This window comes from Coptis chinensis, chromosome 6 (assembly GCF_015680905.1).
Source record: "Coptis chinensis isolate HL-2020 chromosome 6, ASM1568090v1, whole genome shotgun sequence".
Lineage (NCBI taxonomy): Eukaryota > Viridiplantae > Streptophyta > Magnoliopsida > Ranunculales > Ranunculaceae > Coptis > Coptis chinensis.
This window is the reverse complement of record NC_141461.1, coordinates 18,528,681-18,539,654: the sequence shown is the minus strand read 5'-3', so window position 1 is coordinate 18,539,654 and position 10,974 is coordinate 18,528,681. Positions and strand designations below refer to the sequence as shown.

Here is a 10,974-nt window from a genome sequence, read left to right as displayed (position 1 = left end):
TTGACAGGGGGGAATATTAAAATGATTACACACCTCAACGTCCAGAAGAGTGAAGGGCAGCTGTAGACCGGCGATAATTTGACCCACCATGATTACTAGGTACCCCAGACGGCGGGGAACCAGGTGAGGATAGTGTGTGATAGATGGCACGTGTTCTAACGTTATGTTGGCTGGAATTCCATAAGCTGCCCTAATTGCGTCCAAATTAGGGCGGCAGCATCTCGAGGGTGGAGGTAGCAAAGAGGCTGGGAGCCCAGAGGTGGAGGGGGCCGTTGTAGGGGCAATAGGAGGCGAGACGTTACTCTATGTGAGCGAGAAGTGGAAGAAGCACCAGAGTTAGAGTCCGACATCGGAAAGACAGATGGACAGACACGGGATATGAACAGAACCAACTATTTAACCCAAACAAAAGTAAAGGAAGCCTAGAAAACGTACCAACTGAAGCAAAGAGAGTGGTTATGCCTGAGTAGAGGTCCGGAAGGATGAAAGAACCGCCAGGAGACCGAGAAAGCGCCCGCAAACCGGAGGTTGATCGGAGAAGAGGAAAGGGGAGAGCAGTGAAAAGCAAAGGGAGTAGGGAAAACAAAATGAGGAAGAAGGAGAGGGAGGGGAGTTTAAATAGGGGAGGGGTAAAAGGGTAATTGATGGATTTGTGGAACTCGAAGACTTAGGCGGACAATCCAGCCAACGCGAGACACGTGGAAGCGCAAGACACGAGGGGCGGCTGAAAACGCGTGTGATGATTGCAGCCCACTTCACACGCAAACCAAGAAATAGCGGGGACGGTGGAAAGAGAATAACAGTGAGAGTTCTCGACCCCGGCTCCATTAATAAGACCGCGGAGTCGAGAAGAGGCATCTGTAGTGGCACAATATGGGAATATTATATTGAGTCTGCTGTGCAGGGGATAGGAGACAACATAATCAAAGACACGGAGCAGCGAATCAAGACCACGGAACCCTGTGACCGCTGGACGGCGCGGTACGCATCGGTCGAAAAGGAGAGCCACAGGATGACAAGACAGTGGACGGTCCAGATAGGAGGGAGGGGGGTATAAAAAGAAGATAGAGGGGAGAAAAAAGGGAGGCCGCCAATGGAAAGAAAGAGAGAACAGTGAAAAAGAGAGAGAAAAAGAAAGGCTTGTAAAGGAGATATTTTAGGTTCATACAAATAACCCGTTTAAAATGGATGGGAAAACCAATGGAGTCCTTCTCACTTACCTTTTCGGTTTTCCAAATATAGTTCGAAAATGAACATCAGTAACCTGGCCCCACTTTTTGGGCATTCCATTCTGCGGGGCAAGGTCGTGGACTTATGTGTTGTGCGGGTCAAATAAGGCCTTAAATAAATGTAGGCTTTGTAAGTAGTGGAGATTGTATTCACTGGACTCTGAGAAAAGGCCCATTTATCTGACCCAAGTATAAAGTTGCTTATGTGTATATGGGCGTCTTTTCGGTGTATGGCACATAGTACAAAATATCTCGATATATCGCGATATTTGGGAATATCTATCCAGATTTCAGAGAAAGATATATAAATATCACGATATGTTCAGAGATATATACGACTGCAAATATTGGTGATATTTCGACGATATTTGTGATATTTTGCGATATTTTGTGTATATAACAATTTTATTTAATATTTACCATTATATTTGAAATAAATATAAATAATGTATCATGATATATCAAGAAATATCTATAATATTTACGATATTTATCGATATTTTGGATATATCCACGATATTTGCATGTGAAACAATGTCAAATATCCCCAAAGAAGGGGATATATCCACGATACATATCCAGAAATTGAATATCGATAAATACCCATATCCTAATATTTTGTACTATGGTATGGCATGGCGAACCAGAAACCGACCTCAGTACTCCAAGCCCACGTAGAAAATGTCTCCAATCTTGAGTGATACAATTTAGTTAAGGAAGGGGTTATTTTAAAAAAATATATAAACAAACTCAAAATCGTTAGTGCATTTATAAGTATTATATTGGTCTAATTTTTTTAGATATGATCTCCTAACTATTCTAAACATTGTCACAAAAAATTAAAATAATCAAAAATTTCTAAACTTGCCAAATATAATATCAATAATCATGAAAATGATCGATCGGTTCACAATTCTTAATTTGTCATGTACATTTGATGGGGTTACAAGTTTTGGATTTTAATAATTTTTTGTGACAATGTTTAAAGTAGTTAGAAGATTATATCTACAAAAATTTAGGCTAATCTAAAACTTATAAATGCCCTAACAATTTTGACTTTACGTGTTTTTTAACATGTCCTTAGAACCCCTCCATTTAACTTAATATATTTTTTTTCCGGTAAATTTACTTATTATCTACCCAGAGTTCATGGTTTTGAATGGAATCTCAAAATTCCATCGAATATTTTTTTTTTTTTTAAGAAAACAAAATATTAATCTAACCGATTGTAGAGAGGTCCCTTGCGGAGGGTCAAAAATATTGTCTCGTGTCCCGTGTCTTCTTATATAACCACTTCTCTTCTCATTTCTTTTGCCTCACATATTTCATCTATTCATTTCAATTTTTCTCTACGTTCACATAAAACACAAAATCAATTATAACTACTATACTCGTCAATCTTTTTCATCACTAGAGCACTTCCACACTATTGCAAACCATACCAAAATTCTCGACATCTTCTTCATCATAATTTCTCTACTGCTCACTCACAATATTGCACAACAGATCATTATCGTCAATTGGTAAATTGCATTCAATAATTCACAATTTATTGTTTATTTGCATATTTGCAAGAAGTCCTTTAACTGACTGATCGTACACTTTTGTTGGGCAGAACCACACAAGACGTGTTATACATTGGAAGCATTGGGTTTGCGCAATAACCATTTCGAAATATACGATCGGTCGACACCGTGTTGCAGTATAATAATATAAGCTAAGAGCATCTCTAGGTGGTAGTATCACCTCCAAATTTCTCGTAATTTGCTTTCAAAATTCGGAATTTCACGGAAATCCAACTCCATATGGAAGTAAATCCAGTAGTATCACTTGTCTAGCCGCATCCGTGGATGCAAAATTGGGATTTCGGATGCAGATGCGGCACGACAGTGGTAATGTCGCGTGAGTTTTTCTTTTTACTTTTTCAATTTAGCGTGACAGTGGGAATGTCACGTGGGGATATATTTATTTTTTTTAACTTGGGGAGACATTGGGAGTGTCCGCGACATTCCAATGGTGCAGGTGAAATTTGCCACCACCTAGAGTTGGTCAGATTTTGAGGAAAGTTTTGTCAAATTTCAAAAGCAAATCTGCAGATGATACTACCACCACCTAGAAATGCTCTAAGGGTAGAAAAATCAAAATCCCAAATTTTTTCAAAATATTTTAGATTCCAACTAGAATTTCAATTTTTGGAATTGTTGAATTTTTGGTTTTCTGAACTGTCAGTTTTTTTAGCAGATAATCACTAGTTACTAAAGCAAAAATCAAAATACCACCTTTTGTGTAATTCACTTTGCTTTTAAGAATAATCACTTAGTCCATGGTTTGGGAAAATTGAGTTTGCGCTAGAATTTGATTTGGGGGGGAATTAGGGTTTTGAGGAATGGGCAAAATCATTGAAAGCTTTTTTTCCGTTTGGAAGAAAGGGAAACGGTTTGTGCTAACATGCGCTTTAGCTGGCGTTGTTTTGTTGTGTTGACTGAGTTTAGAAATCGGTGGGTTCGGACGAAATTGGAATTAAAGCGAGTTGGGTAACGGGATCCGAATTTTGGATTAGGGTAACTAGATTCTATTAGGTTAAATAAAGCCCAAACTAAAAAGAAAAGGCCCAAAGTTTGTGTCGTATAAGTAGGGGTGACTTCGGATCGGATCGGATCGGATTAACCTCCTTCGGAATTTTTCCAAATTTTTTTCGGAACCTAATATGCTAGTCAAATCCGATCCAATTTTTTTTCGGATTCAAAATATATTTCCAATTTCGGAACTTTCGGAAATTTTGGAATAACTCGGAAATTTCGGAATACTTGGTAAATTTTCAAAGATCTCTTTACTTTCAATTATTTTTGAATATCATAAATGCAATGTTCATTGTAGGGAGAAAAAACCATGTCCACAACACCAATGTACCAACAACAATACGCACTTGTTTACTGAGAAAACCCATTTTCATTCAAACAAGTGATCCAAGAAAAAACGAGAAAAAGAACATGCAGCCACCAATAGCAAGCATTGCATTCATTGAGGTCCGGGTATTTGTAATGTTTCAATCTTTTTTCGTGTGTGGAAATTGAAGCGTGAAGTGTCCGTGCATAAATAATGGATTATGGTCTTGGACTCTAAGTAGCTTTACATAATATTCTATCTATTGGAATTTGGCTTTTGGATTGGTCCGAAGTCATTGTATGACTCAATGACATTTTTTCATATCATTGTTGTTATGGCGGGACGGTGTAATGACAAAGAAAGTGGTCCAATTCAAGTGGGGAAGTAGCGGCTAGGTTATGTTTTGTTTTTGTTTTGGAAGTAAAAACTAGAAAAAGAATGAACTATCGAGATCTAATCAAGTGGATAGTGAGAGAAGTATATATTTTCGAAATAAATTGGCAATAATATCGGAAATTTCAGAATTTTCGGATCGGATCGGATTTTAGAATTATATCCAAATCCGATCCAATTTTTTTTCGGAATTTTCGGAAATCGGAAAATCGGCCCATGAAAACTACACCCAGAGCCAGACCAATTTCGGGTCGGATTTCGGAAAAATCGGAAATTCGACAAAAAGAGACACCCCTAGGTATAACTAATTATCGGCCTTCACAACTATATTGGCATTTGCGTGAAACTGGAAAAGAAAGGGGTAATAGAATCACGTGTCCCCGCCCACGTGCGCTTTTTTTGCTTAGGTGTCTAATTTCACACTTTCCATTTGCCACATAATTTATTGACTGGCACTTGTCATTACTCCGACAGCCACATAAGCACCCAATTGCCTGAGATTTAGAAAAATTAATTATCAAAGTGAAAAAAATCAAATTATACAGTGCATAAGAACAACTTTAGGAGAGCAACCAAAAAAACACCAAAATTTTGAACAAAAAAAACACCAAATCAAAAAAACACCAACCATCTTTAGGAGCAACATCAAATTTTCAACATCAAACTATGTGGTTTTGGATAAACCGCGTCATATAACCCATGCGGTTTTGGAGGCGGTTTTTTCAAAACCGCTCCCCTGAAGCCCATCTGACAAGCCCAAGCCCACGCTGTTTTCCAGAAACCGCGTGCTATAACCATTTAACCCTCTTGATCCTGCGAAGTTATCTTCATTTTTCATGTTCCCTCTAATCTAAACTCATCTCCTTGAAAAAAAAAAAAACACTACCAAAACTCTTGACAATTTTTCAATGGATCATTCATCTTCTTCTTAATTCTTCATCGAGCTCGAGCTCTTCAAATTATAACACTGTAATTAAAACTCGTAAATTAGTGGCTATTGCTCTACCTTTGGTTCAACATCGTCTGAGTTTATTGCGTCAGCAAGAAGCGAGTCTTCTTATAGGCCACATAGTGGTTCGAAGAAAGGAAGAAAATGTAAGAATCGTCAGTACGAGGCAACACTGGCTCGTGTAAATGTTAACTACTTCAGCGCAAATCCTATATTTCGTGATCACGACTTTCAACGCCGATTTCGTATGGGTCAATCATTATTTACTCGTATTTTGAATCATCTTAATCATAATGTACCATGTTTTCAACAAAAAGTTAATAATGCAGGTAAGTTTGGGATTAACCCAAAAATAAAAGTAATTGCTGCTATACGAATGCTTGCTTATGGGACTGCAGTTGATCTAGTAGATGACATGTTACATGTTGCTGAGCCAACTGTTCATGAATGTATGCGCTATATCTGTGTTGTGATGGAATTATTAGAATTTTTGGAGGTGAATACTTGCGCAAACCAAATGCTGCAGATATTCAACGTTTGCTTGAAGAGTCTAAGGAACGCGGATGGCCTGGAATGCTCGGAAGCATTGATTGCATGCACTGGCAATGGAAGAATTGCCCATCCGCGTGGCAAGGGTCTCACACTGGCCATGTGCATAAACCAACAGTGATTTTGGAGGCAGTTGCTTCTCGTGACACGTGGATTTGGCATGCTTTTTTTGGAATGGCAAGTTCTCACAATGATCTTAATGTGCTTGACCGCTCACCAATATTTGATGATATAGTCAATGATAAAGCTATTCCTTGTAACTACACTGTGAATGGCCATCATTATGATATGGGCTATTACTTGGATGATGGTATTTATCCTAATTATGCCACCTTGATTCAAACGATTGTTAAACCGACTATTGCATAAGACAAACATTTTGCAAAGAAGCAAGAAGCTGCTAGAAAAGACATAGAGCGGGCGTTTGGTATATTACAGTCGCGTTGGGCTATTTTAGCGAATCCGTGCAGGTTATGGTATTTGGAGAACATGACTATTGTTATGAGGGTTTGCATCATTTTACACAATATGATTGTGGAAGATGAACGCGAAATAGATATCTCGCAATATATCCCTGATTTGGAAATACCAAGTAGAAAAGGTGCATCTGAAGATCAATGCCACTTTGTTCTATCTCGTTGGGCATCTGGCGTCGAGAGGGTTCGTTCAAAAGTTGTTCATGATAGATTGAAGAATGACTTGGTCGAGCATTTGTGGAGTAGGCGTGGGCGGCGTGGTCAAACTTGATTTCTATTTCTATTTGCACTTCATTTGGACTTTGTGTTTATTTATCGTTTCAATTTCTATGTATTTGTGTTCCAAGTTTATTTCTATGTATTTGTGGTTTTATGAAAGGATTTGTGTATATGAGAATTTTGAAAATACAAAGTAGACTCTGCCGAATTTTTTTTAGAATGATAAAAAGTATCAACTTTAAATTAAGGTAACTTAACTCAAATTAAAATAAAATATTCAATTAAAATACATTCTAATTAAAATCAAAATACAAACTCAAACTTAACTCAAATTAAAAGACATACAAACTCAAACTTAGACTATGCACTACTTTGACTACTACCAGTGATATTGCCAAGTCGATTTTTCATTTTTTGTAAAATTTCTGCCCTTTTGAGTTGCCAAATTTCGCGCTCGTCTTCGGGTAATCCTTCTAATTTCATTCCTAGTATTTTCGCATCATTTTCATTTTCTCGAACTCAGAGCGCATCTTTCTTCAATTGAAGTTTTTCTTTTTGGATTTGGAGTGTCACACCCCAAATTTCGACAGAAATCGGAAAAACAATATTTGTTCCCGACTCTTCGATTTTGAGGCGTGATGCACTCTCCACTTCCAAAAACCCATCATCAATTTATTTATTCTAATAATTTGAAACCATTAAAAATTTTAAATAAACAAAAGTTCTCTTCAATACAAAAAATCACAAATATGATTGAATTACAAATTTCCTTTCAACAACTCTTTAATTATAATTACAACTGATAAATACAAAACAACATTGTCTCAACTAAAATCTATTACACCTTAAAGGAAAACAAAACATATTCTGAATGCGACGCTAATGCAAACCACAAGCAGCAACCAACCTTCTTCAATACTAATCCTGTTAAGACTTATCAACTATGTTCATTTAATGAACACACCCGATAAACAAACATGCAAATCGGGTTAGCATTATAAACAATGCTGGTGTGAGTAGCTATAAAATATAACATATACTTATACATATATATACACAATCCATAAGGCATTTAGTTCTTCCACCGAGGTACCTTAACTTCCAACGACTAATACAACATTCTTAAATATCATAATTAAGGCAAGTAGTTCCTCCACTGAGGTGCCTTAGTTTCCAATTCAATAATAATAAGGCATTTAGTTCCTCCACTGAGGCGTCTTAACTTCAAACCATACTAGATCAATTGTATTTAATAATAGAATACCCAAACTAAAATTTACTCTATACTTACACTGGTGTAAACCAAATCACAGAGTGGGTCACACCTGCATAAATAATCAATTCAACTCACCCTTCTGCAAAACCTTTATGAATGCTACATAAATTACAATAAACCAAACATATCATATACATAATTCCAATCATCTCATTGAACCAATTTCACAACCATTATCAATCATTTATTATAAATTTAATGTACACTTTGATATATCATCACAATTATTGTTTAGAGTTTCTTCAAGTGTCTCTAGAATCACGTCGTCTCTATGTCTTACCTAGTTTCCCTGGCTACCATAATCGCTACCCCACGCCGAACATATACATCCACATGCCTCCCCTCACATAATAAACCACTCCGTGCGTAGCTACCCTAAGCGGGATATCGCATACCAGGTAACCCCCACACGAACGCTATTATGTGAGTACTGCCACTATTCGGCATAAAATATCGCGCGTCTCGTTCTAATTTTGCGAACGGAATAATCAAGTCACTATTCGGCTACGCCATAAGGGCCATTCAGATTCACTGAAACGCTATAAGAGCCAATCAAATTACTTACGCCAGAAAGGCCATTCAGATTCACTGAAACGCCAGAAGGGACAATCATATCACATACGCCCTATACATGGCCAAATCACATGAGTTGTGGCAACTAGGTTCTAGGATTTTCATTACGTAATTTATTCAGGTGTCATACATTCATATCTCATAATAATTCTTGTTCTATCTCATGCCAGTATACTTAATTGTACTGAAGCTCAACGTTTCTCGTTATAATAAAATCCACATTATCACGTGCCAATACTATTCATTGCACGATATCCTAGCATCTCTATATCAAATCTCAAAACTTATTATTTCACGTGCCAATCATATATTGCACTACACCATATGGAATATCTCAAGCCTTCAAAAATACTACAATTCATTTAAGTAACAACTCATAATAGTAATCAATCATATAATGTATTCGTTCAATATAGTTATGTGAACCCAATATTTATATGCTTTACACACTACTCACGTCAAATCTTAATTAGATAATAACAAACGAGGTTATACAATTTTTGACAATATTTTATTATTACATTTGTCCATAAAATTAAATATGTGAAAATCTGGAAAAAGTCAACATTCCACCGTCAATGGTCAACGGTCAAGGTCAAAGTCAACATGTCAGTTCCATGTTCAACAGGTTTATGGTCATAGCCATGGCTCATGGCTACGGTCATAGTTCATGTCATGGCTAAGGTAAAAGTGCATGGCTCATGGGCTCATGTCTAAGGTCATAGTTAAGGTCATGGCTCGGACCCAACTAGCCAAGCCTATGACTCAACCAAAGATTCAAATAATGTTAGCCGAATCCACATAACAATAATGACCCAACCCACAAAATAAAAGAAAACCGGCCCATGTAAACAAAATTAGAACTAGCCCCAACAAAAACAAAACTAAGTTTCGGCCCAAAACAACTAATTGAACTGGCCCAACCAAAACTTAAACTTTTCGGCCCAAGGCCCAACAGAGGTAACAGGTCATCTTCCTCTCTTCTTCTTCCTCAACAACAACTCCCTTCCACCACCATCTCGAGTTGTCGGCCACCTCTCCTCACTTCCTCCTTCCAGTGGTTTTGCTCATTGAGAAAAACCCCATCTTCCAATACCAACAAATACCCGATTCCCCTAATCTCCAAAACTCGACCCCAACCGCCATTAACACCTGTTCAAGCTTTTTCCAAACTTCAACAGCACACACCTCACAACACAATCAAATCTCCATTCACCAAACACAGTTCAATCAACACACCCTTCACCCATACACCCCGACAGTTAAACCACCGATTCTCCATTAACACTATTTCCCAACTTCCATCAACTACACCACAAACTCCATTCGATAGCCCGACCACCGTATTCCATACAACAACACAACCAAACCGACAGCAACCTTCCACCCACAATCAATAGCCACCACCGATTCTAACCCGACAACCAACAAAACAGTCCAACCAAAACTAATAAAACCGATAACACAATCAACAATACTCACAATAATAGTTTATATTTATATAGGGATAATTAATTAAAATTAATTAGTAGTCAAACCTATTTTATCAATATAATTTGGTTTCAACAGTAGGCAGAATATTACGGTACAGAACATAATGAACATGAACAATAAACATAAAACTTATATATTTTGACAATAAATTCATAGATTTTAAATAGACGAAAAATCATAGTTTTAGTAGTCGGTGAAAGATAAAATTCATTCACCTGTATCGCGAAAAAGAAATATAGAAGAAAACTACGCGAGAACCAATCCCAAACTAGCTCGCACAATCTCTCATAGTCTGAATCATTGCGCTCCAACTCTCTAGCAAGGAAGCCTCCTCCATTTTATTTTTATTTTTTTATCCAAAAACCCTATTCTTTGAAAAAATATGAATATATATCTGGGTTTGAAACCTAAGCCCAACACAGACTCGAGCCCAGAAATCAGGCCCACATATCCCAAATCCAATCCAACAAATTTTAAATAAATAAATAAATAAATAAATACATTACAAATACGGGTGTTACATGGAGCTTCCAATCCATCGAACTTTTCTTCAATTGAAGTTTTCCGAATTCCATCTCATCTTTCTTCAATTGTTTTTGAGCTTCCAATTCATAGCCTTATTTGGTGGTTTTAGAAAGTTCCACCAGAAAATCATCAAGTTTCTTAGCGGATTCCTCCACTTTAGAATCACCTTCTTCTTTCTCTTTTTGCATTCTTCTCTTGTCTTCTTTCTTTCCAAGAGGCCTATCCTAAAGCCCATCAACTTGGTGTGGATCATAATCCATTGGTTGAGTTGTTGCAGTTGATATTGGAACTGATTAACCTCTTTCCCCACTGTTTGACTTCGACTTTTTGGTGGGATGCAAATCATTTCAACAAGTAGCCTCTTCCATTTGGTCTTTTTTTACCATATTATAGCATTGCATCCAC

General features: G+C 37.2%; 1 pseudogene; it reads left to right on the top strand.

Moving 5' to 3' along the window:
• Positions 1–482: 482 nt before the first annotated feature.
• On the top strand, positions 483–10,866 carry LOC147491912 (uncharacterized; annotated as a pseudogene).
• Positions 10,867–10,974: the final 108 nt, after the last annotated feature.